The following is a 23,405-nucleotide window of genomic DNA, read 5'->3' as shown; positions in this document are numbered from 1 at the left end:
GCAGACTTGGGCTGCCAAAGACACAAAAAGGTGCCATTATTCTAGTGCTGGTTTCTGTGGAGCTCATTTAAGCACGCTTCTCTGGCTGAAAAAGTGAAGTTTGCTGCACTGATGATTGCTATTGATCAAGTGCCATTTTTAAAAGCAGAAACGTGAGTCAATCAGTGGTTTTGCCTTTTGCTCTCCACTATTTACCAGTGATTGATCATTGACTGAGCTCCTTCTGAAGTGTTACAAAACTACAAAAATAGATATAGAAAACAAGTTAACAAGTAATAAACAAGAGATTTAGTATCCCATAACGTTGACAATATATAGTGAGTAGCAATTCTCACGCTTTTTTTCCAGACCACTTCATATGAGAGAGACGGGGGGGGAGGGGAGGGGGAGGGCAGGCAGCCAGGCATCTTCTTGTGGACCATTTGCCATTCCAACTTCCCAATTTCCTGTCTGCTTTGGGGATTTCTCTGTCTGCCGTGATTGTCAACTGCTAGAAAAGCCTCTGTTGTTCACAGGTAGAGTCTGAGACTATTATTTGAGAGCTACTGATCTAGAGCTCTCATTTTTCATTTTCCTCTAGTGTCAAGTTCTATCTATGGATAGGCAAACCTCAGGTGGTTTCTGGAGGCTCTGTTCAGTTTTGACAATCATACAAATATTTCTAAGATTGGATTGGCTTCAGGCAAACTTCATTTGATCTAGAAATTGAGCTAGAAACCTCAAAGGAACATACTTTCTCACTATATTTCTGAAATTTGAAATACACTTCTAACCCGATATAACGCTGTCCTCGGGAGCCAGTGGGTGCTGCAATCGGCCGTACCTGCCCCATCTGCAGGTCAACACACTGGCCTGACCCGCCAGGGGTTTTCCCTACACAAACGGCGGCCCCTGTTTGAGAAACCCTGTCCTAGGAGAACACTTTTTTGCTGTGAGAGCCTTCTTTCTAGACACTATGAGAGTACCTAAACTCAGGCACCCTTTTTATTAGGTCCAGATGCTCCTTTACCAATTACCCTTTAAGTAGCAGTCAGTTACCCTCAGTAAGGCTTCAGAAGGCCGTTACATGCAAATTGGGCCCTGATTCCCCTTGAAGGAACCAATTGCCCTGTGATACAGGGGTTTTGCTGGCATATGGAGGTTAGGAGTGTGATTTTTAAAAACATTCCTAACCAGTACAACAATGCTGGCTAAACTCTGTAGCGTAGACCTGGCCTCAGTCTCTCTCTCATGTTTATATTACTTAGCCCAGCGTTTAAAAAATAGTTCATCTTTTTTGTCCCTTATCAAAATATTGTGGAACAGACGTATCAATCTTCATTACCTTACACAATACACTGAAGAATATTCATTACTTGGTTCCTTTGCATTAATAATATCTTTAATATTTAATTAGCACTCCAAGATCTACAGGGTTACTTGGAGACTAATGAAGAGCACAGAGCAATCTTAAAACCCTGGCAATGTGAAACATATACTTTAATGGCTTCTATAGGATGAGGCTCTAAATCAGATTTGTAGCTAAGCTTCACATTTTAATGTGAAAACAGGTTGCTTCCTTGTTTTATCTTCTGGGAATATATCACAGGAGCATGAACACTGAATGTTAGCAGCGTTGCTTGCAATGAAAGTAATCTCAGAGACCTCAAATGTAATTGCTTTGGTAGTTTCAGCCCCTCGTAGATAATATAGTATGAATTTTATAATCACAGAGTAACAAATTTGGCTTATTTTTGTAAGATTAGTTAAACGTGTCTTCAAGAGTGCTTCATGATCAACTCAGGTTAGAAACAGAAATACTATCTACCATAAATGGAGCATAAAACCTTCCAAGGTCAGAACTGAGGTCATGAACAGGGTAATATGGACTTGAGCCCACAGAGCAGCTGCTCTGCACTGTATTTAGCCTGTGAATAAAGAAGGGGATTTTGTGAATTATTACAAGACACTGCCCTTCCACCACCTATACTTAAATATACCATATATGTATCAGACTACAGGGCAGAGATTTGCCTTATAGTCATCTCATTTCAGAGATCAAGTCTTATCAAATGCAAACATACATATTTCAAATACTACATTTCTTTGGGAAAATTGTTTTATATTTATGGTTCATACATTGACAAATACATTTATTTTCATGGCTTTAATCAACTTCAGTCATGTCATATGTTGCCATGAAATTCTGGCATACAAAAAGAGGCCAGACAGACCAGATTCCAGAGACCTGGACAAGGACTCTAGGGAAACAAGCGTGTTTATTTTAGGAGCTAATTCAATAAGAAATCAATGAGCAGATGGGGAAAAAACAACACACCACACCCAGCTTGAGTCAGCTACCCACAAGTTCTGCTACAATGAATCTCAGGGAGAAAATGGAAAAGATACATTCCCCAAATGAACATGGAGGACTGCACAGATTTAACCCATTAAACAGAACTATGAAAGAGATCTAATTCCATTATTCGGAGACTGTTGAGTGTATTTTACCTTAGGGAAATGTACTTCTACTCATTTCCAGTAACTCTATAGTCCATTTCAGCCTCTATGCTTGAAAATTAACAGCAGTTAACAGGAGTATTGCCTGTACTTGTGGCATTGTCTGTTTAGGATTAGGCCATTAAATATTGATGGAGATAATTCTTCCTGCACTTGAACAGCAGAAGGATAAAACAGAAAGTAGTATAACTGGCATTTGTCTTTATGCTTGGTAAACAGAGGGCTGGAATTGAAAGCAGTGAACAACCAGTATTACCATCTACACAATTCACATTCCAAAGCACCATTGATCAGAAAATTCAGTTTGATAAAATGCTGTAGCAAATGCTAAATCATCTGACAATTTAAGTATATTGCAGCAATAATGTTTAATTCTAATGACCAGATGCAATTGTGCAATATGCACATGAAAATAACACATTTAATTGCCCTTTTGATAATTTTTCCTGTTTAAAAGCTCATTGTTAACAAAGAACTCATTTTAATTTATTTTCATGTGTTACTAATGACAACATAGGTGATTAAAATTGGAATAATTAAATCTAATTCTATTTTCATCATTGTTCACTATGTGGTTTATTTTCAAATTTCACTAAGCTTGAGTAAGATTTTCAAAGCAAGACAAACACTGAAGGGAAAATTACCTTTTGATTTTCCTTGCTTGTGTTTCATTCATTTGATTTTTTTTATCCTATTTTGCTTTTGGTTTTGGATCAGAAAATTCTTGAAGAACTCTTTCCATGACATACAACATCAAAGACATACAACATACTTACCTAACATCCCATTACCAGGATTACCTCGTAGTCCTTCAGTTTAGAACTGAATCAATATATTCTGTTTCAGATATGAGGACACAATCCTAACCTATCTAGGTTTTTCTATGGTCCCCACTAACAGTATCTGATAACCTACTTTACTGAAGATTGTCCTGAAACCAAATATCAATTCATTCTATGTGCAGTCCTCACTTAGAGTAGTTGGGACTTGCATGCTGAAGTGGATTCATTCATGAAAGAACTGCCTGTTCAACAACAGTTCAATACAACATGTCTGTTTAAGTGAAGTGTACAGCAGATTCTTGAGAGAAGGCTGTCCTAATTACGTGACAGTCAAGGTGCATTAAGGAAATGAGGGGGCTGAATTTCTGTTTGCTGCAAGTGACTATACTTGACATTCTAAGTGGATTGTTCTTCTTAAATGGTGAGCAATGCATAAAAATCCCATTCTATTCATTAATCTGAACTACCTTTGGCTTGACAAATGACTTCTAACCATTGTGCATGACTCTTTGGCAGGACTATTCTTAACTGAACGTGAACAAAGAGTCTGGAAATCATATCAAATTAAAAAAATGTGACAGGGTTGTTAATGCAAAGACTCATGCACCAGCTCTGAATCAGTGTCCATATATCAAAGACCTCTGTGACACCGTCTGCCACTTGATCTGGACACAGGAAATGGAGAATTCCAGGCAGATGAGATCTGAAATCGAAGCTCCAAAAACCTCACTTGTGCAAGTGATTAGGGACAGCTGTTTTGCTTCACATTTTGGAGCACTTGAACTTTGCAATCTGCCACATTTTTACGGGACTGCTTATGCGGAGGGTTAAAAAAAGGTATTCTGCCCTGGCTAGACAGCAGATGTGGGGGTAAAGAAAATGTCTGCATTAAAATAAAAAAATTGAGAGAATATTTCACAAAGGGAGACAAAAGGAAGAAATTAAAGATATATTGTTAGAATATACCTATTTATTTTTAATCAAATGAAAGGTTTATTTTTACAGTGATTTACTGAATTTAATTACAGCAAAGATACACACCTTCCAATTTTTTGACCTTGTTCCCCAGTGGAGTGTATAGGTTTATACATCTCCAATGCCAAGTCTAGCATCTCAGTTGCAATGTTTGCATGGCTGTAGTTTAAAAACAAAACAATGCACTGCATTTTTCAGTCAATGTTAAAACCCTTAGAGCTCAGAAGTGTAGTATATGAAAAACCCTGGATTGTCTAGATGTAACAATTAGACAAAGGAGAAGGCATGGCTCCAACAATATTTTCACAAAACTCTCTCGCTCTCTGCTCTTTATTTTCTTAGCTCTGGGTCTGCACAGTCGTAGGACCATAGAATGATGGGATTATGCTCAGAAAACCTCTCCCAGAAACCAATGAAAGCATCTTATTTCACAATTTTACTCAGATGGCTGTTTAGGGCCTGATCCTGCATCATTGCAGCCAATGACTTTTTCCATTGACTTTAATAAGAGCAGGATCAGGGTTTTAGGTGCTAACTTATTACTGATGCTAAAAAGAAAATTGATGGCAGTTCAAGTTTTTTGTTGTTGATAAGTATTAAAAAAGAGGGTGACATATAAAAGCTGAGTGAACAGCAGATGTGAGGCAGCATAGATTATGAGTTACGAGAAGAATGCATATCACTAGAAAAAATAAATCAAGGATTTTTTTTTCTAATCAGTTCACCTGCTTGGTTCACCTTTCCTAAACAGCTCAGTTGATCAATCTAACACCAGCAGCAAGTTACTTAAATAAAAAACACCTTGATTCCTTTTCTTGATGTTTCATGGCTCATCAGTGCTGTTTTAGTAGAAATACAAAACAAGTCAATCACCCACAGAAAAATGTTCAGCTGATTACTGTTGTATGACTTATGGCCTGATCAAGCTCAACAGTGGTTTGAGCATTGGCCTGCTAAACCCAGGGTTGTGAGTTCAATCCTTGAGGGGGCCACTTAGGGATCTAGGGCAAAATCAGGGGGCTGGACTTGAAGACCTTTCAGGGTCCCTTCCAGCTCTATGAAACAGTCATAGGTAATAGCCTAAGCTTTCAGAGCCACTGTAGGTGCTGGCCCTGTGGCAAGCAGAACTATTCAAGGGAAGGTCAGCCTTCCACAGCAAAATAATAATAATGATTTAACTCTGTCAAAAAGAAATGTTCAACTGTCCAGAGGCTGGAGAAATTATTTAGCAAGTATTCTACTGCCTTGGAAGGCACATTATGAGTTAAAAATCTAAACTTTTGTCTTCAGTCAAAAAAAAAAAAGAGACTGTTTTGTCCCCCACAGGGTTAGCTATCCTACTGTGAAATCCTAGTGGAGACAAGGCACTGTGGTTTTTACCATGAGGTAGCTAGGTTAGGTGAACCATGAGCAAAGGCAAAGTGCTTACTTTGTTTAGCTACCATGCAATAAAAGCTATGATAGCAAATGTGCGTGTTAGTTTTCCAGCTGTAAACCTTCCTCCCCCCACCCCCACTTTTTTGCAGCCTAGGTTTCACTACATCAGGAAATAAAGGCGATTCTCTTACTTTTGGATTATTCCTAATAAAAATGTTTGCCTCTGCTCTGTGTTCCTAGCTCCCTGTTTCCATCACAAGGTGACATGGTGTCAGAATTGACTGAAACCCACTTTCAGAGATGAGAGACAACATAAAAGGAAAGGAATAAGAGTGTCTGAGTGAGTGAGAGAATGAAACTCCTGCCTTGTGAGGGAAAAAAAAAAAGAGTTTGTTTACCTAAACTCCAATCATGCTGGGAGCTCTGTTGCTGGAGCGTAACTGAGAAATGCAGGAGAAAGAACAGCTAAAGCTCGGAGTAGAGTTGCCAGGGCAGGAAGAGCCCCCACTTGAGGACAAGCAGTGTCGTCAATTATCATTATTGTATTGTGAATCTTGCAATATTTGGTGCTTTTTTTTGAAAGCACCAGTTTCTGGAATCAATTATCGCAGAATCTCAGCTCTAACTAAGAAACTCCAAAAAAAAACAACCCACTTCTCCTGAGAGAGCAGTTTTATTTATTTATTTATTTTTATAATAAAAAGCCAGAATTTTCTGTGGTCCTGGGCTTTGTCCCTTCTGGTAAAAAACAGTCTTGTAGATTGGCTGGGGAGGAGGTAAAATCTTCAAAGCTAAGAGTTTGGAGATTGTTTCTTTACCATTAAGGACCAAATTAAAGGTATTTCAGTGCTTATCTCCTACTGAAATCAATAGGAGTTAGGTGCTTAAATAGCTTTTAAAATCTGGGCCTAAGTGTCTACCATGGAGTGGCTTTGTCTTGAACTATTCTTTGCCCTTCCTGCTTGCTTTTCCTTACAGCCCTCCTATTGAGCCAATATATTCATACAATAAACATACCAATAACTAGACCAATATACAAAGTGGCCCCACTTTTATCACAGGCATACGCAGAAACATCCTACATAAAACTATTTAAAGTTATCAGAGATTCATAAAGGGGGCTCCTTTGAAGCAGAAGACCCTACAGACATAGCAGGAGTCCAAATAGATTATTTAAGACAAAAATGAAGCTGAATGTCTGACCACAAAAGAGCTGATATGTTTCTACAAGTTACCTTGTACTATTTCAATTATTTGATACATAACTTTCTTTTCTAAGGAATTGAATATAATGGTAAGAAAAGGGACTCATTTTTCACAAAGACCAAGAAGAAGATTGGTGTGAAAAGAGAGGAGAGAGAGAAATAGGTGGGTAAAGGGGAAAAGGAGGAAGAGATAAGAGGGAATAAGCAGTCAATAAGAGGGAAAAGCCCACTGTTCCTCCCATTTAATTGTAATTCTCATTCCTCCCCTCTTTTTTCATCACATATCTTCTCCTTTTTTCCCTGCTTCTTTCTTTCCCCTTTCAATCCATCTGCCCTGCTCCTTTCCCATTTCATGTTTGTTCCCTCCTCCCTTATGAATTACTTTTCTCCCTATCTCCTCTTCGCTTCCCTCTTAATTTGCCATCTTACAAGTAGTGTTTCTTCACCTTTCTCTTCATTGCTCTCCTTGTTTCTGTTCCATCTCTACTTCCTGTGGTCTCCTATATCCTTCTACTTTTCTCTAGCATGTGGGGTTTTTTACACTACATTTTCTGACTTTTCTTTATTCCTCCTTCCCTCATCCTTTTTGTCTGCTCTTCCCCCACCAAAACTTGAGCAGAAGATCAAACGGGGAAACTCAGCAACACAAATTAAAGATTTGATGGAACTTAAATGTAACTAATAAAATACTTTTGGATTAGCCACAGTTACTAACAGTTTTTAAATAGGTTTCAGAGTAGCAGCCGTGTTAGTCTGTATCCGCAAAAAGAACAGGAGTACTTGTGGTACCTTAGAGACTAACAAATTTATTACAGCATAAGCTTTCGTGAGCTACAGCTCACTTCTTCCGATGCATAGAATGGAACACACAGACAGGAGATATTTATACATACAGAGAACATGAAAAGGTGGAAGTATGCATACCAACAGGAAGAGTCTAATCAATTGAGATGAGCTATCATCAGCAGGAGAAAAAAAACTTTTGAAGTGATAACTGAGATGACCCATAGAAGGTGTGAGGAGAACTTAACGTAGGGAAATAGATTCAATTAGTGTAATGACTCAACCATTCCCAGTCTTTGTTTAAACCTAAGTTAATTGTATCTAATTTGCATATTAATTCGAGTTCAGCAGTCTCTCTTTGGAGTCTGTTTTTGAAGTTTTTTTGTTGCAAAATTGCCACCTTCAAGTCTGTCACTGAGAGGTTGAAGTGTTCTCCCACTGGTTTTTGAATGTTATGATTCCTGATGTCAGATTTGTGTCCATTTATTCTTTTGCATAGAGACTGTCTGGTTTGGCCAATGTACATGGCAGAGGGGCATTGCTGGCACATGATGGCATAGATCACGCTGATAGATGTGCAGGTGAACGAGCCCCTGATGGCGTGACTGATGTGATTAGGTCCTATGATGGTGTCACTTGAATAGATATGTGGACAGAGCTGGCATTGGGCTTTGTTGCAAGGATAGGTTCCTGTTTATGTTGTACGGTGTGTGGTTGCTGGTGAATATTTGCTTCAGGTTGGGAGGCTGTCTGTAAGCGAGGACTGGCCTGTCTCCCAAGATCTGTGAGAGTGAGGGATCATCTTTAAGGATAGGTTATAGATCTTTGATGATGCACTGGAGAGGTTTTAGTTGGAGGCTGTAGGTGATGGCTAGTGGCGTTCTGTTATTTTCTTTGTTGGGCCTGTCCTGTAGTAGGTGGCTTCTGGGTACTCTTCTGGCTCTGTCAATCTGTTTTTTCACTTCAGCAGGTGGGTACTGTAGTTTTAAGAATGCTTGATAGAGATCTTGTAGGTGTTTATCTCTGTCTGAGGGATTGGAGCAAATACGGTTGTATCTTAGAGCTTGGCTGTAGACAATGGATCGTGTGGTGCGTCCTGGATGGAAGCTGGAGGCATATAGGTAAGTATAGCAGTCAGTAGGTTTCCAGTATAGGGTGGTGTTTATGTGACCATCGCTTATTAGCACAGTAGTGTCTAGGAAATGGACCGCTTGTGTGGATTAGTCTAGGCTGAGGTTGATGATGGGATGGAAATTGTTAAAATCACAGTGGAATTCCTTGAGGGCTTCTTTTCCATGGGTCCAGATGATAAAGATGTCATCAATGTAGCGCAAGTAGAGTAGGGGTGTTAGGGAACGAGAGCTAAGGAAGCGTTGTTCTAAGTCAGCCATAAAGCTGTTGGCATACTGAGGGGCCACGTGGGTACCCATAGCAGTGCTGCTGACTTGAAGGTATATATTGTCCCCAAATGTGAAATAGTTGTGGGTGAGGACAAAGTCACAAAGTTCAGCCACCAGGTTAGCTGTGATATTATCAGGGATACTATTCCTGATGGCTTGTAGTCCATCTGTGTGTGGAATGTTGGTGTAGAGGGCTTCCACATCCATATTGGCCAGGATGGTGTTTTCTGGAAGATCACCGACAGATTGTAGTTTCCTCAGGAAGTCAGTGGTGTCTCAAAGATAGCTGGGATTGCTGGTAGCATACGGGCCTGAGGAGAGAGTCCACATAGCCAGACAATCCTGCTGTTAAGGTGCCAATGCTTGAGATGATGGGGCGTCCAGGATTTCCAGGTTTATGGATCTTGGGTAGCAAATAGAATACACCTGGTCGGGGTTCTAGGCATGTGTCTGTAGAGATCTGTTCCTGTGCTTTCTCAGGGAGTTTCTTGAGCAGATGGTGTAGTTTATTTTGGTAATCATCAGTGGGATCAGAGGGTAATGGCCTGTAGAATGTGGAGTTAGAGAGCTGCCTAGCAGCCTCTTGTTCATATTCCAACTTATTCATGATGACGACAGCACCTCCTTTGTCGGCCTTTTTGATTATGATGGAGTCTGGAGTCACATGGGCAAGTCCCTGCACTTTGCTGAGTTACAAGGCGTATCTGCCTTCTCTCAATGGGTCAATTGTGTAGCTGATGGTCCTTAATGGGCTATCAGGCAGACTAGGCAGAGCTAAGATCAACTTGTCTGGGATGTTTCCCAGAAACACAGCACAAATTTGAAATACAGACAGTACAGAGCCAATACTTATGACTTCAACTACAAAATGATACAGACATATAGACACCATAATCATAACCAGCAACCCATAACCTGGTCTTATGCTGTAATAAATTTGTTAGTCTCTAAGGTGCCACAAGTACTCCAGTTTTTAAATAGCTGACAAGCTGCAGTTTCTAATAGGAGAACAAGAGGTTTGGGGACATAAGTGGACATAGTGGATGAAGCAATTAAACTGATGATTCCTTGTTACAAACTGGTCCAACCCACCACCCTTTTCCTGGATATTCTGTATTTTTCCTGGTTTAAGTGGTATGCAAAAGTTTAAAGAACTGGACTAACCACATTTATTGTAAAATATGGTTCATTTAAGATGCAAATTACTTGAATTTGTATTTTTTCCTCAATAAATATCCTCTCATTTCACTTTCAGTCACTGAAAGGTGGAAATGAGAACTACATTTAATGATTAGAGCATCAGTACTATTTCATAAAGCTTGTTTTCAAGGATGCAATCATCCAGATGTTGCAGCCTTCAGTAACATTGTAATACTATGCATGTTCACACTTTGGTGTGCATAAAAAGCACAGTTTATAAATGTATGAGATGCATAACTATGTCCGCTTTGAAATATCATTCTAAAATATATTAATTATCTCCAATAATCACATTTTATAACCTTTTAATTGACTGGTATTTAGTGTTTAGCTATTTAAGAAGTGATCATAGCTAATCATCCACTGAAGTTAATTATTTGTAGATAGAGCTGGTCAGTAAAAGTATGCCTTTTCTGTGTTCAGAATGTGGCGCTGTTCCAATTTCTTAATGGGCTACATTTAGAATGGTAACTCTAGCAGAATATTGATACTTCTAGCATATGTATTACATCAGAATGAGTCATATGACAACACCTCTGATTAGGGTATGTGATGAACTGACCTGACTAAAGGATATATCCTGAGCTGGTGTAAATCAGCACAGCTCTATTGATGTCAGTATAGTTGCTCTGATTTATACCAGCTGAGGAATGGGACCTAAGCCTGGCAAACAAAACAAACACTAACTCATTTGCAGATACTGGATCATTCAGGATGAATATTGTCAGTATAAAACATGTTATTTTAAAAACAAGTAATTTGAAGCAAATTCTCCTTAGAGTTACACAGGGATACATCTGGAGTAACTTCTCTAAATGTAATGGTGTTACACCAAAGTAAATTTGGTGTAAGGCTCAGATCACAATTTGGTCCTTACATAGAATGACCAGTTGTCCAAGAGTCCTGAAAATATAGTTTCATTATTGTTATCATATTGTAAGATTTTTTTAAAAGAAAAAAACCCTTTAATTGTTTATCTCAAATAGTATCTCCAGTTACCACAGATGACATGACCGATAGGAAATTATGTAGTAATGCGATTCCTCAAGTACTCTGCAGTCCATCTATATTTTTAATTTTTGTTTCCTGTTGGGCATGTGCAGGCTATAAATTTCAGCCCTTTAATAATGTCTCATGTACAGAGTAGAACATAACATTTCAATGTGAACACGTGCGCGCGTGCACACACACACAAACACAAAGCCAACGGATGGAATCTGAGCACATGAGAATGACTAGGTTTCACAACCACCATTGGACAAGAATATACACTGATTTTCTATACACTGAACAGCTATTAAATCCAGGATACAGCTCTGTAATAAAAATCTTTTTCAAGGCAGTTTTAGCCTATTGCTGTGAGATAAAAGTTGAGAGGGAGATAGCATACACCTCTGTGAAACTGATATTCTTTTCATGACCACCTGATGCCAAACTTTCATTCACCAGCTAGAACTGAGTAAAGTAATTCATAATTCCTTATTCAGTGGCCATACCAGAGTACAACAGAAAGAAGACATTACAGCAGCTGCCCACTCAGTCAGCCTAGAAAGGTTTTAAGATTTAATTCTGTATCCCATATTCATAGGAACAGCCATATGGGGTCAGACCAATGGTCCATCTAGCCCAGTATCCTGTCTTCTGACAGTGGACACTGCCAGGTGCTTCACAGGGAGAGAACAGAGCAGGGCAATTATTGAGTGATCCATCCCCTGTCATCTACTCCCAACTTCTGGCAGATAGAGTCTTAGCCTGGGGTTGCATTCCTGGCCATCTTGGCTAATAGCCATTTATGGACTTATCTTCCATGAACTTATCTAATTCCTTTTTGAACCCTGTTATAGTCTTGACCTTCACAACATCCTCTGGCAAGGAGTTTCACAGGTTGACTGTGCATTGTGTAAAAAAATACTTCCTTTTGTTCATTTTAAATCTGCTGCCTATTAATTTCATTGAGTGATCTCTGGTTCTTGTGTTATGTGAAGGAGTAAATAACACTTCCTTATTTACTTTCTCCATGCCACTCATGATTTTATAGACCTCTACCATATCCCTGCTCTTAGTTGTCTCTTTTCCAAGCTGAACAGTCCCAGTCTTTTCAATCTCTTCTCACATTAATTGCAGTGTAGACATACCCTGATTTCATCATTAAGATCCCACAGACTCAAAGTTTCTCTCTCTTTTTTCACATACGTTCACCTCTTTCTCACTATAAACGTATACTATAATTATTTGTGCACCATCTCGCTTGGTGCTTTGCTTACAAATTATGGCCCCAATCCTGAAAGCTGATCTGCATGAGTTGATTCCTGGAAGTCCCACTGACTTCAGCTAGACTTCACATGGATCTCCGTCCATGCAGATCAGCATGCAGGATCAAGGAGTATATGGGAATATCTACTTCATTCTCTTATGGGCCTCAAATGCACCTAATAAAGCCAGCAAAAAGCAGTGGTTCTCATAATCTATGACAAAAAACTAATACCTGCTGTCTTAGAGCAGCATCTAAGGAAAAAAATAACTAGTGGTATATTAATCAATGTGTAAATGCACAGAAATCAGGAAATTGGATTTCCTGGTAAACTGTTTAGGGCATGGACTGCATTTTACTTTGTGTTTGTAGAGTACCTAGAACAATGGGACCCTGACCCTGAATGGAATATGTGAGCACAAGTGAAATATAAATGATAACAACAGCATCCAATTTGTAATAAAACATGTCTGGGTCTAGGACTAAAAGGTCTTTGTATGTGAAAATGGATGTACCTGAACATTTTTGCTTTAAGAAGGCCAAACAGTCAAGTTTGGCCTTGACAGTTTGCCATTACAAATATGAATTTGCATTGAAATTTTTTTTTATCATCTGTTAGAGAATGTCTGCTACTAAGTTGTTTTCTTTTCAAATGAATTCCAATTATCTGATTATTGAATCTTATCAGAATCTCTGAAAATTGAACTTTTGAGCATCTTCATATTATGCTTTGTTTTTTCTCCTGGTGTATATTACACTTCTGGTTGCCAATTACCATTAACCCAAGTACCTTGCAACACTTTAAAGGATATTAATTTTTAGATAAACGAGTTTTTCACCTATTGAACTGTTTTGATACAGAAATAGATATCTGGTAATCTTTTATTGTATGTATACACTGAACGGACTTCATTGTTTTTAAATATCAGTAATTAAAAACCATATTATAAAAATTTGATGCCGTATCCAACACCAATTCAGGATAAGTAAATGATTTCTCACCATTTGAACAATTTTCCTGTCCAGAATTATATGAAAAACAGCAAGACTGAGAAAATCAAAACTAACTTGGAAAGTTTCAGAGAAGAATATTGTATCTAACTGAAATTGCAGAGGAAATGTAGGTAGGCAGAATGTGATTATATACATTGAAATTTGCCTAAGAGACTACGGCTAAAGTGCTAATTATTTTGAATAGTGCCACAGCATCTTTAATCACCACATGTGTTCAGGACCTCAGTTTTAACTGAAGTGTTATCTTAAAATAAATCCTCAAGCAGTGTAGTTAGTGCCCGCTAATGCAATGCTGGGGCTCCAGTCCAGTACTCTGAGGGAAAAATCTCACCTGTAAGATCACCAGAACATCATTCTATAGCACCTGGTATTTTCCTTAGAAGTTCCTAGCCCCATCCAACTACTGACTAGGACCAACCATGTTGAATATGTTATATGTATCAGGATCACAGCCTAAGGTGCTTGATCTAGGAAATTAGATTTGTTGTAGGAGCACTAATGTGATCTGTATGCTATGTATAACCTGTATGCTCAAAAGGTCTGTTACACTCCCCCCTCCCCCCGTCTCCTCTCCCTCTCTGAATACCTGTGAAGTGGCTTTCCCCCCTCCCCCTCCCTCCTGGAATGCTTGTGGGATGAATGGGCTGGTTGAACAGCTGGAAGATCAGAAGAGCTACCAGGTAGACAAGGTGTCTGGGACTCTAATTAGGCAGAGATCACACACTCAATGCATGGACACTGCCTGAGGTGGAGTGTGACCAACCAGGCATGGACAAGTCATCTCTAGGCCATGAGGAGCAGGTCCTTAAAAGAGGAAGAGGCCATGTGCTCAGGAGTGCACTCACAAGCTTGTACCCTTCGTCCGGACCGCCTGGCCAGTGGTTCACCGTGTTGCATTCCATCGTGCCTTGGGAAGACTTACCTTCATCGCACGTCCATCGCTGTGCTGTGGGACACTTAACTTGAACAATCCTGACATCTCCAGTGCCATGCCTGTCCTGGGAGAGTGAATATGCAAGTGTGAGTGTGACACCCCCCGCCCCCTTCTTTTGAGCTTAGCTATCAGTGTAATAAATGTGGTGTATGAACCACACTCTGGTGGGTCATTAGTCCTCCCTAAGCTTACTAGCTGGCCCAATTTTGGGTAACAAGATTAATGTCCAACTAACACGATGTGGGAGGAGCCTCATATTTTGAAGTTCTCTGCATGTATTTTTATGAGTGCTGCTTGGGCTTAATTGGTATTCTCCTATTGGGTGTAATGTGTTGAGGTCCTGATTACAGCAAATCGTAGGAGGGGATCTGATGTAACTTTTAAAATGAACCAAAATATGGCCATTGGGAGATGACTTGCAATTTATTCTTATACCTCTATGCAAAGAACAAACATATACCACCCTTATTATTGTTAATTGGAGTTACCTATGTAAATTCTTGAATAATGAATGGACAAAGATCCCTTGTCCTCCTTCAAGGACTAAGTCTCAGTGGGTATGTTACTCAGCTGCCTATTCTGTCTTCTCGTTAATACCCCACAGTTCATACTGGAGGAAAGTACAGAAAACATTTCTAAGGAGCTGAAGTTTTAAGCTTTAAAAACTGTAGTTTTGGCATTCAAGAAAGTTAATAGCAGGATATAAGAATTAGGCTAGGCCTATCTTTCACTGAACCTCATGTAGCGAGAGCACAGAATCAGACATCAGGAGAGGCAAGTAAAAAGCACATTTATATTAGCTTAAAAATTAAATAGTGGAATTTTATATGGACTGTTATTTTGTAGCCGAGATATTATTTTCAATGAAAAGTGGTGGCCAGATCCTGAAGTCAGTGGAGGTTTTGCCTGAGAAAGGACTGAAGGTTTTACCCTACATTTGTAAAGTTATTATGCAATATGATTATTTCCAGTCTGTTCAGACTCGTAAAGTGGGGCTCTCTCCAGTTAGCTGATTCAACAGAAACAATCCAGTAAAGTATATGCTATATTAGTTAAAGGTTTACCAAGTGAGTTCTCATGGTTTCCTTTTCCCTCACTGAATGCATTCCCATGCACTGGAAAGGAACTGTGAAGTGGAATGCATCCGGGGTATTAGGCCTCAGGATGAATTATTTAAGGCATATCAGGTGTCTGGTCTAGTGCATTTACATGGGAAACTTTTAAAGTTCCTTTCCCTTGTTCCAATTCCAAAGCAAAAGTTCATGTTAAATTAAATCATTTTTGGCTTTGTTTAATTTTGGAAGCAATCTTAGTAGACTATAGCTGTGTTCTCACAATGTATGTTGGAGATGGGACTCGGGATGGCAGGTTTTTTAAATGCCATGTTTCAGATGTGATGTTTATTGTTTCCCCCCAGTGTCACTGCATTTCAATGGAATTATATTGTAAATGCCTATAACCTTCCTGCTTAGTATAAATATTGTACTCCTGCCTTCCATTCCAGATTTCTGATGAATAAATGATATTATGGCGTGGCAATGCTACAACTAGAAAAATATAGTCAGCATCTTCTTATCCCCAAAATGAAGCATTCAGAGAAGATGCTGGTGTTTTCCTGGTACTGTTCTTTGGAAGTCTTGGTAATGAGGGTTATATTTCATTCAAAAAATTTCAAGGGCAGCTTTGTTGGTTTACCTTTATGACCAGATCATAAAGGTAATTTGACTGATTTGGTAATGTTCTGATTAATGCACTAGCATGAACAGAAGAGACAGATTAACCATATGAATTGTAACACAACTAATTCCTCACTGTAACTCTAACAGTTGAGTCACATGCCGTTTCAATTATTTTACATGTTTGGCAGCCATTCTTCCCCAATGGAACAATAAGCATTAACTCAATAATCTGAAAGAAGCTTATAAAAACATAGTTGACATAACTTATTCTCTATTAAGAAATATGTTTACAGTAAAATGCCAGTTTTGTTTTTAACCACACTTGCTTGTACATTTGAAAAGAAAGATCCTGATCTGAATGCCTTGAAAATAGTTTCCGATTTGTCATGCTCCACTAATATGTCAAATCATTGATAGTTCAATAAATTAGTGTTATTGCAAGGTGAATGCATGAAAAATAATGGGCAGTAGGGGTTAATGAGAAAAAACTGTGCTTGAATTAAATAGAGCTCTATGTTAGAAACACTTAACAGCAGAATAACAAGAGTACTTACAAGAATAATCAACTCCAAATAATGCTTTCAATCCATAGATCTCAAAGCACTTTACAGAAAGAGGTAAGTAGCCTGATCCCCATTTTACTGATGGGCAAACTAAGGCTGAGAAATTAAGTGATTTGACCAAAAGGAGTCAGTGTCAGAGACAGGATTAAAATTCAAATTCCTGACTCCCATTTCTGTGCTCAGACCCTAATTTTCATTCTGTTCCCTCTACGGAAGGTAAGAAAAAACTGGGGAGGTGGCATATTTTCAATAGTTTTCAGCATTCACATTTTAACCCAACTGCACTAAGAGATACCAAACTTGCTCTACTATTGCTCTCACCATGCTGAACACATTAAACCATCCCATGACAAGTTATTAAATGATGGACAAACCTAGAATCTGGACAATTTGTTCAACTCCATTACACTGCCAGGATGAAAAAGTTGTACAATCACCAGAAACATATGCAAGTTTTACACTTAAAAGGTGATTCCAGAAGCAGAAAGAGTTTTGATGGGTGGCTCCCTGTGCTCAGCCTTCTTGTGAAGGAACTTTCTGTCATACAGTGGGATTGCAGCTTTTTGGAAAGGGTAGCCATTTATCACAATCGCCAATGAAAGCATTCCTTGGACACAAATGTCTTTTTCTTCCTTTGTGTAATTACTGAGGGGAAAAGTGAGAAGGAAATGTCCAAACAGTGAAACAGTGGTGTATAGAGAGCAGTCACTTTGGAGCTCAACCAGCTTTTGTGAGGGTCTGGGCGATTTGTCAAACGGTTGTGGCATAAGTCAAGCCCTGGGGTTGAAAGGTCTTGACCTAAGGAGTGCTAAAATCAGACAGTGTAAGCAAGGGGAATACTAGAAGTTTCAGCTGTAGTGGAGATGAACAATGATGAGTGCTGGACATCACAAAACCTCATCTGCATAATTCAGGTAAGTAATTTTATTGGAACTGACAAGTATGTGACAGGCACAGAAAGAGAAGGGAACATGCTCTTGCTGGGAACCTTTAAAGCTCTTCAGTTAGGTATGTGAAAATAAATGACAGTCAATCTCTTTACTAAAAAACCCTGTAAACAATGCCATTTTACACAGGGCTCACCCATGACCTTTTCATAGATCAGACTATCCACTTTCAGACCAGGCCACAGAACCTATCACACACAATGAAGTGAATTTAGATTATGCAATAAGAACTTTACTTTCCATAATTACTCTGCATGTAGTTGCTACTCAGTTTAGCAGGTACACTACCATAGACAGGTTAGACTTAGACAGAGCTAGTACAGAGCTTATTTATTAACCATAATGGTCTATGTGAAGGTATTTCACCAAAAGGATTGCATTGCTTTGCCTTTACAGTTTTAGCTTGCATGGGTCATACTGAAACTACAAATCTCAAGCTAAAAGTCATAAGGTGACAAGACAACTCAACTTCTGTAAGACCTGTTGATGCTATTGAAGTGACCAAGGCTTTTAAGATCCTTCACTGACCTCTTTTTTATCCTCTTGCCTGCATTTCTGCAAGTCTTCTTTAGGTAGTCAACAGTACATTTCAACAATGCAGCTCTTAAGAAAGATATACAATAGGTGCTTTTGAAAATAAGATGCTAAACAGTGTCCTTTGATGACAAAAAAAGGCATATGCAATTCCTCTGATTAAAAACTACTAGACAAATGTAACCTGGATACAAGTATAACTCTTACAAGGAGTAGTTGAAAAACAAATCTAGCATTTGTGTGAAATACATCTATCCATCAAAAGAAATAGGCAGTGGCCACTATATCAGTCGGTAGTTTTCCTTTTTTGAATAATTGAATTCTTGAGAGTCATTCCTTAATCTAAGCACTGAATTTCCTATATAAAATAGCAGTTGATATCTATATAAAGAGGCTTTCTTGCAAGATCCAGACCTCTAAGCCTGACAACAAGGTAATTTATTGTGCGACGGCTGAAGGATAGGAAAACCCCCTCAAAATATAGGATAGCACAGTCTGACTGTGATTTGCAAGAGAAGAAATACAACTATAAAGCTTTTCAAACAAGTACAAATATCAAAACCACTTTGTCAAACATGAGTCACAGAATCCCTAAGCATTTCTGTATTACAAATACAATTACACAGCGGTTCTGCTTTCTTTCTGCAGTGTATGGAGCACATGCATATTTGGACCAAATTGTGGATCATTTTACCTAATGGGAAGCATTTAAGAGTTCTGGCTGGATCAAATGTGGATCTCAGTATTATAAACAGTCCAATGCATAATTCACAAGGCTAAATGAATATTCCAATTCATGACAGCCAACTGGCTCCATAGGTCACGCCTCCCAGTCTCATATAAATAAAGAATGAGATACTGGAAAGCATACCAGCTGAACCCAACTGAGTGCCAAAAACATGCATATTAATGAGGCACAATAAAAGATATACTTGACTGTCAGGAAGTGCCTGTGTTCTTTTCTAGTTTTAAATGGAGAGAAAGTTTGCAGTATACCGTACCGAGCAACAGAAATTGAATTATATTCATAACATTTTAACTCCCATCTCATCAGATCTATAGTATCAATAGTCACTCCCATCACAACAGTGAAACATTCTGGAAATATTCACACCCTCTGCACCCATGTTCCTTTGCAAGTCCCAACTTGGTAACTAAGGAGAGGAAGTGCTTCAACAGTGCTGTTCTTTTATGTGTTCTGTTTAGACCTTGGAACAGGATGAATGGTAGCTTGGATGAATGTATTTGTGCCATTTTTCTTGGCCCCAGACTATGTTTCCTCACTACCATGACATCTGAACAGAAGGAGAAAACATCTCCCTTTTGTGGCAGGCTAATTTAATTTGTACCTTCCACCTAGGGGTAAATATGTTTGTCTGTCTGTCTAAGCTCTCTTTGCCCACTTTCTTTTCTCACGGGAAACCCTGCCGAGTTGAAAGCAGGATATTGCTTAGTGCTCTAACTTTATTTTAAAGTAATTTAATTTTAAGCATACTCACACCCACCCTAAAGTGAAGCAACTGTAGAAACTCCCTTGGGATAGCCTTAATGACTTTTGCATGTCTCTTGTGTCACAGACGTCAAGGGCTCGTTGTTAGGGAGGTATTTGTCTTTGGAATAAATGGTTTAAAACAAGATCTCTCTTTTGCAGTATTCTTAGCATAAGATGTGTGTTTCTTTTTTTCAAAAATCCCACAGCTTTGCACATTGACCTACCACCTTTAACCGCCCAGCATTATAAACCATTGACCTTTGCTCTTAGTTGATCTGGTATTATTTGAGATTTGACCTTGTTTTGTCTGGAAATTCAGTCAAAAAATTTAAAATAAACAACTAACATTTATTTATGAAAAAAACAGAAGTGAAATGTGTCTCAAACAGCACAAAATTCATATTGTTCATGTGATTTATGCACAGCTTTTTTTAAATCAGCAAATATATTAAGCTTAGGGCATTATTTGAGTTAATGAAAAAAAGTTTCAGTTAACAAGGAATTTAAGACAGGGAGGAGGGGAATGAAACTTAAATCCAAATTAAACTGTCATTTACATTTTTGTTTATGCTAACACAAGTGTTTCCAAATGGCCTTACCATTACATAGCAAGATTTAAATAAAAATCTAAACGACTCATTTAAGAAGCTGCATAGTAAGCAATTTCTTGCACATAATTGTAGGTTTTTTTAACTGTTTCAGTGTTATTGCCCAATAATTGTTTGTCTATCACAGTTTTGTCACTCTCTCAAATGAAGATCATAATACTTCTAAAATAATAAACTATAGATCTAATATCTGCATTAGTAAGTATTGCCATTACTGTTTCTATTAGTGGTTAATAGTTATTCATTTTTGCAGAAACATTTCACTAACACTTATTCAAAATAATTTGCATCCTGTGTTCTGATAGCACATATGCATTTATCTATAGATAGAAAATTAGACACACGTGGGGAAGGAATTTTTAAGATTAATCATAATAATATTAATTATAATATTGCTGTTTTGCTGGGGAAACTTGCTTTCATTTTGTTTCTCACTCATGCTCATTATAAATGAGCCATACGATTTAGAGAAAGGGGATTCCTCTCTGGTCCAAAAATATGATGTAAGTGATGTTATGTATGTAGCAACAATAACCAAAGATTTTTGGGTTATGCTACAATGCTAGCAGAAGGAACAAATCCAGTTTCTTCCCTATCCCCCACAGCTACACAAAACCATAAATACATCAGAAATGTTTCCCTTTAACTGCTTGGAGTACTAAACAGTGGAGATCACATTCATGGGGATATCACACTTCCATGGGCATTGCATAAGTATGTCAGGACTGGATTGTGGGAGTGACATAGCTGAGTGTGGCACATGGGTCTGTATACAGCACAGACTTGAAGAGCCTCAAAACTAAATGGGGGAGCAGCACACTGCTTCTGCTGTTCCTCCCCATATTTTGCACTAGATATTCTAGGTTCTACTTGGGGGTGTTTGATGAGGAGGCTTCTGTTCTCTTCGATCTCCATGTAGTTCCTGCATTGCCTTGTACTTGTGCTTTGCTCACCCATCCAGGTTTTAGTCCTAAGTGACACTAATTGTCCAGGCTTGTACTTTTCACGAACTGTGAACTCCACAATGTCAACACAATAATTACGATACGAGGCATTTACTTTAAAAGATAGATCTAAACAACATAACCAAATTAAATCTGGCCTATGTACTATATTACCAAAAATATGTTAGGGTGTAATGAGATAGGGGAGGAGGCAAAAAGGATCCATGACATGTTTCTCAGTGTTCCAGCCATGGGCCTTTTGTAGTCATAGTGCTTCAAACAACTTCCCTCAAAATTTGAAACTTGCACTTTAAAATAAAAACTTAACTCTTATGACATTGCCTTTGACAACAGTGCAAAACCTAGTTAGTAGGATCCCTTACAGATTTGCTTTGTTGCCAGGTAAATTCACTGTCTTTCCAGGTCATAAAGTGATCACAAAATGCATGGCAGTAAGGAGATAGTTCTCTTTAGGCCTATAAAAAGGTATTTCCAACATCATTGCTAAACTGTATAAATCAAGGCCATCCACCAGTCCATTAGAATCTAAGCTCTTAAGGCCTATATGGACAAAGGGCTTAGTTGTTTATGTAGCAACAACATCTGCTTACACTCAGCCTCATTGTCAAAGAGTGGTGGGTTAAAAGCCCAGGATCTTTTTTCTGTCCATTTCACGCTGTATTATGTTTCATGCGGGAATATCTACTCCGTAAGGCTTGACCAGTGCTTTAATCTCGTGGACTTTAAAGACTTAGCTGCTTGTAGTGAGAATCAGATCATCACAACCATAGCAGTCAGGGGACCACAACCAGGCTAATTTTGCTGGACAGTTGAAAAATTTCATTTGGTCTCCAGACACCTTTCTGTAAAGTATTAGCTTTCCTCTGTTGTTCTGAAGCTAAAGCTCCTATGTAAACATTTCTCCAGTTCAGTTTAACATACAATATAGTGTTTAGATTGGAATTCCTCTAATATTACATGTGCACAACAAAAGTCTATTAATTCCACACAGACCACAAAAAATATAAAGAATCCAGGCTCTTCTTCAGATCTTATTTTTAATACTATACTAAAATAAAATGTTTCTGAGCTTTGCATACCGACAGGAGATAGGTTTATGCAGCCCACACTCATTAACAGAGTCTGAAAAGACAATGTCTTTCTTGCAGTCAGTTTTTAGCAGAAATGTTTCTAACAGAAAACATGCAAAGGAAGTGAAAATTGTCCTGTAAATATGTAATTGTGCTGCTCTCTCCCATCTGTTCCTTCGTCCCCACCCCAAGAAACAAAAAGCTTTGATGCAGTATACATTTAAACAGTCTTAAGACAAATTTCTCCTCCCTGATCCACATTATGGAGCAGTTATTGGTAACCCAGTTCTCTGTTGTACATGCAGAGCAATGATGGAATATGCAAGCTCCATTGACATTGATGAGAGTTACTTGTATAGAATATGCCATAGAGATCTGCCCTGTTGCTATAAGTGCCCCACAATGCAGATCAGAGAGAAGAAATTTGCCCTCAGGCTGTATGTTATTTTAATTGCATTATACCAATTAATTGTACATCACTTTACCACAAAAATCACATACCACATTATAACAACATGGCTTGCTATACAATACTTTGATACCTGTGCTACTGAATGCAAGAGCTAACAATGTTCAGTATCATGGGACAAAGAACTCCCAGTTGATTTATGTATTTTAAAATATTCATGTGAAAACATATCCTCATCTCTTTAGGCACAATAAAAAAAAACACAACAGAAGTTAAGGACACTTACCAGTAGGAAGAGAAGAAGCTGTAGTAAGCTGCTGACTGTTACAAAATGGCCACTGAAGGACTACAGGTGCCTCCTCTGCCAAATTCAAAGGACCAGCCCCAGAAAGGCATGCTGGGAAAAAAAGCCTATGAAGCGCAAGCCTACCTTACGGAGGGCTAGTCGGGAACTTATCATTCACAAACAAAGTTGCTCCAGGGGAAAGGAGTTGCTTCTGTGTGTTGTATACTTCCACTGTATCACATAAAGATATCAGTTATCTGTCATTTATTTGTCAAATAGACTAATACTGCTCGAAGAGTGTGTAAAGAGAGATTGATAGACTCATAGGTATTGGCATCTATACACTTATAGTTATTGACAAAGCTTAACTCTTTTCAAGAGCCTTTTAACTAATATTGGCATTCTGTTTTACACATTGACACTCAACCTGAT

The 23,405-nt window shown here is 38.5% G+C and overlaps 1 long non-coding RNA gene across 1 annotated transcript in view; it reads right to left on the bottom strand.

Moving 5' to 3' along the window:
- Positions 1 to 23,015, bottom strand: part of LOC123372802 — a 103,623-nt gene extending 80,608 nt beyond the window's left edge. The window contains exon 1 of the long non-coding RNA XR_006580459.1: positions 22,974 to 23,015. This is a non-coding gene — a long non-coding RNA (uncharacterized LOC123372802). The remainder of the gene's footprint in view (positions 1 to 22,973) is intronic.
- Between the last annotated feature and the right edge of the window lie 390 nt (positions 23,016 to 23,405).

Source organism: Mauremys mutica, chromosome 6, assembly GCF_020497125.1.
Source record: "Mauremys mutica isolate MM-2020 ecotype Southern chromosome 6, ASM2049712v1, whole genome shotgun sequence".
NCBI classification, from domain to species: Eukaryota; Metazoa; Chordata; order Testudines; family Geoemydidae; genus Mauremys; species Mauremys mutica.
This window is presented reverse-complemented; position numbering and strand designations above follow the sequence as displayed.